The sequence below is a fragment of the Montipora capricornis genome, chromosome 1 (genome assembly GCF_036669925.1).
Source record: "Montipora capricornis isolate CH-2021 chromosome 1, ASM3666992v2, whole genome shotgun sequence".
NCBI classification, from domain to species: Eukaryota; Metazoa; Cnidaria; class Anthozoa; order Scleractinia; family Acroporidae; genus Montipora; species Montipora capricornis.
In genome coordinates, this window is record NC_090883.1 from 41,374,742 (window position 1) to 41,379,409 (window position 4,668).

Genomic DNA, 4,668 nt, shown 5'->3' on the forward strand with positions numbered 1-4,668 from the left:
GAGTTCGTCATGACGCTATCTACATCATGGAAGGAGTTGAATTCGCTCTGAAGCAGGACTAATGCTCGAAACTATATAATTTTAGAAAAAAAAAAGGTATATGTGTATAGGTGTGTGTGTATCTGTAACAATAATAATAATAATAATAATAATAATAATAATAATAATAACAAATATAATATCAGGACGTTTTCTCACTGGTGTGGTTTTCTGAGAGGTGCAGGGAAAAATAAAGTACTTGAAATAAACATTAAAAATGGTATAGGAAATGATATTAAAAACTAGTTTTATAAAACCATGAATCCTGATTTTAAAAAGTGCGTTTAAGAATGACCAAGGATCTTGATGCTATTTGAGTTCCTGAGAATCAGAATAAAATTCCCAAAATCCATCGATCAATCAATAATATTTAACAATTAGACCCGTAGCCCGCAAGAGCTGCGGGTCAATAGTCCATGAGGCGAAGCCGAATGGGCTATTGACCCGTGGCCCTTGAGGGCGAAGGGTCTAATTGTTTTAGTATCACCCAACTAGTCGGACAGAAAAGGCAATAATAAAGTTAGCAAATGCAAGTTGAAGAGATATTTATTTAGGACTAAAACGAGAGAAAGCGTCACGCTTTTCGCCACTCAAGGACTATTACTAATAGTCCTCTAGTAGCGTATCCAATCAAAATGCAGGATTTGCATTAGTCCACTAGTTGGGTGATACTAAATAGATTTAGCCAACCCTAAAAGCGGTACTCCCAATCTCGTACCCAGAGCCCTTGGGCTTTTTGTTCAGCGGGTGAGCGCCCGGAAAGACTCTGGGATAATGGACTTGAACTATTTTTTTGATTGGCCGCTTGCATAACAATGGCAGTCCGACCGGAAGTCGGTAAGTAATTTGGAAACCCCAGAATTTGGAGGGAGATTCAAAATCTAAACCTAGTTTCAGTGCTGTTTGCTTTTTCTACCTCAGAAATTTATAAATCACAAAAAATAATAAAACGACGCTGCTTAAAAGTGATTACTGTTGCTGTTGCAAAAGTACCGTGGGAAAACATTACATCAGTCTCTTTGAGGAGAAATCCATGGAAGAAGGTCTTGTCGAAGCCATTCAGAATTACGGAAACATAAAATTGTAGTAGAAAAGGACATTGGTGTCTTTTCCACAAAAATTTGTCGATCGTGTTGCTTGCACGATGGTATTCTGAACGATGGAATCACAGGCAGCCCAAGCTTGGTACACGATTTATAGAGTTTGTGTGAGAAAATATACTTTGAGCTTGTAAATGCTAAAATAAGCTGTAAACATAGCCACACATCGAGCTGAGCGCATGGGAAGATTATAGAAAGCCAAAAAATTATTTGGAATTTATCCGCAAAAATCGCTGTGTGGTCCCGGAATGGAGTTGATGTGATAGGAAATTTATCTGGCCTTAAAGCTGTGCTGTTTTTATAACAACAATAAAAGCAAGGTGACACACGCTAACACCAACCCGGTGTGGCCAACACATCACGCATGGGCACAACCATTTCACCCGGTCAATTAGCAGCCATGGACAGCTGTTTCGGCCTTTTGGGCTTCGTCAGAGGGGCTGGTATGTTAGCTACGCCATGCTGATGAGGCATGCTGTTTTTATGGCGATTCGGACGGTTGCTTTGTGATGCGAGAGCAATTTGTGGGACGAGGTCGTCGCTAGTCACCAGCCTTTCGTCTCTTTATGAGGGGAAATGACACCTAACGACATCGTAAAAATTCGAAAGCCACAAACCCGTCTAAAACGGACACAGTTTGCCCTCCGATTGCACAGAAAAGACGAGGACAACTGTACGTAGAAGTAAGTGAAGTTTATTTCTACATTTACAGCTTATTTTAGCATTTATAAGCTCAAAGTATATTTTCCCGTACAAACTCTATAAATCGCGAACCAAGCTTGGCCTGCCTGTGATGGAATGCACGCTGAAAGACTAAAAATACACTTACCGAAAGCGTCAGAAGTTTCATTTTCTCTCGTTCTTACAGCAAGCCAATGATCATTTCTCCAGTTTCTTTTATGGTGTATGAGGCTAAAATTTTTATTTCTCGAACACTTTCATCCAACCATTTCTGCTGTTTACTGTTTTCTCTTTCCTGTTTCCATTTAAACTCAAGCATGCGCAATAAGACCGGAACCCACGTTTTCTGGGAAAGTGGTAATGATCCCAGAGTCTCCAACCGTCTTTTCGGAGGTGAGGCGTAACCAGTCGACATCATCGCCTGATGAAGACTAGGAGTATGCAGTCGAAACGTCGCGATCTACATCACAAGTGACCACGTCTTGAGACAAACGAGAATACTTCATTATTATAGCCTTTTATGTGTTGTGAAGTGTTCCAACTGTAAAAGTACAACAATAACATGACAACAGAGGCCACACTGTCCGACAGCACATTCGAAAAAACCTTTCTTAGAAACATTGTCGATGAACAAAACAGTAGCAATTCGTATAACTTCAGAAGAAAAACGTTTTAATATGCTTGACTTGGTAAATAACTGACTACCATCTTTTACGAAATTGTCCTATCATTCCCTATTGTCTATTAGACTGATATCTCCTGATAACGTCTTTAGAAATCTTGGGAAAGAAGGAAGTATTGCATTTCCATCCAGCTGTTGAGAGTGGGATCTCCTATCTCGAAAGGGCTGTCGCTTTAAAGCTCTTCTTGACAGAGATTGTCGAGCAAAGCCGGGTCATCTTTAAATGGTAATGATTTTTGTAGCAATTCACTTTTAGTCCCAGAAGCTTTAAGTTTAAGACTATTACAAAGTTCTCCCAAGTTTTTTGTGTTGAGCGATTCAAGCCAATCATCATTTATGAATTTTTTTTTTTTAATGCTGCAAAAACCATTTTGAGCGAGTCTTCTTTCATATTTCCGCCATTTTTTTTCACTTCGATCGTCAGGCAAAACCGATAGCTAGTGCCAGGCTCCCACGGTAAGAAATCAGGCAATGAATCTAGTTACCCACAACACCTCGCGAACTCGTTGAACAATATCGATGCAACCTTGCGCGCCCTGTTAAGCAATGCCGGTACCACCTTGCACGCTTGGTTGTGCAAATCGAGATTGCGTTCCCCTATACTATAGAGGTTTTGCACGGCAGCCATGTTGCATGGCAGGAACAATGGATTCTTTTTCCTAAGGGAACAAATGTTCTTTCTTATGCAAAACATTTTCATTGTTTCTGCCATGCAAAATCTCCATATCTACCAATTTACATATTAATTTATATATTTTCCCTTCTTACGCGGGGGCTTCTAGGTTGCCTCCCTGCCGGGGCAATCATCATATTTACTTTTTTGTGGCATTAAGTAATGATCCGTGTAAGGTGGATAGCAATTTCCTTTGTTATGCGGCAACGGGGCTTTTCCCACATAGGAATGTTATCATTTTTACACAGAGAATGCATAAACCTACAGGAAGGCAGTTAACGCAATAAAATTCATTTACAACCCACTTTGAAAGGGTGTTTTTTTTTTGTTAAAAGATTTTGACCAATCACAAGAGTTGAAAACAAAAGCCAAGAAACGTTTACAATTTTACATGTTCCCCACATACGATTTCTGTGGAATTCATTTAAACTGAGACCAGATGAAATATGGAAGATGTTTGGAAAGTAAGGATGAATATAATACTGCTTTTATGAAGTTTTGTTAACTTTTGCTGTTTAAGCCAATCAGAAGTAAGTACAGACAATAGAAAAGTTATCACCTTTTTGCATACCAATTGAATTCCAACATGTTCGTTGCCGTTGTTGCTATCGTTCTTATCTGGACCGTTTCTTAAATCGTATTAACCCCCACAGGGTTTTGACCCAGAGATCAAACCCGAGGAGGCAACCCAGAAAGGGGAAATGTATAAATTGGTAGGTATTGTAGCGGAAATCAATCTCCATTTACTCAACCGGGCGCGCAAGGCAGTATGGGTATTAGGGACCTTAAGATCTACGACGGCGACGTCGAAGCCACTGACGTTGGGAGCTGGTCATTTGTGGGTTCTAATGGTTCAAACCCCGTTGAGGTCCTGAATTTTTCAGGCTTGTCTACGCAATTGCAAAAATTGCTCTCATAACTGCGAAGATCATAGCTTCACTTGATTTCATATCCGCAGTTCATATTTGATTCATTTCATATACCATTTCATCATTGATTCATTCCTCACGGGACCATTAGAATCCACAAATGACCAGCTCCCAACGTCAGTGGCTTCATAGCTCAGTTGGTTTCTGGGTGAAATACTTCATAAAGAATCACATTGCCGAAATATGGAACTGATTTCTTTGCTTTGGGAGACTCGTGGGTAATTTTAATTTAAAGCTGTACATGTCAGCCAACTGTTGGGTTTTGGCAAACTATTGGTATGAAAAGGGGTGAACTTATATTGGCCATATTTGCAGACTTTTCAAAGGCGTTCGACACAGTCGATCAGATTAAAATAATTCAGAAAATGTAAAAATTCTGATTCCCAAAGCACCTCCTTCGTTGGATTCTCAGCTACCTTGGTGAAAGATGACAGTTTGTTCACGTAAACGATAAGACGTCAGTAGCCTGCGAGCAGGCCCTCCGAGGGACTGGGGCTGGGGGAAAAGACATCAGAGCTACTGAATGTGCAATTTGGATTACCTCAGGGGTCGATACCTGGGTCA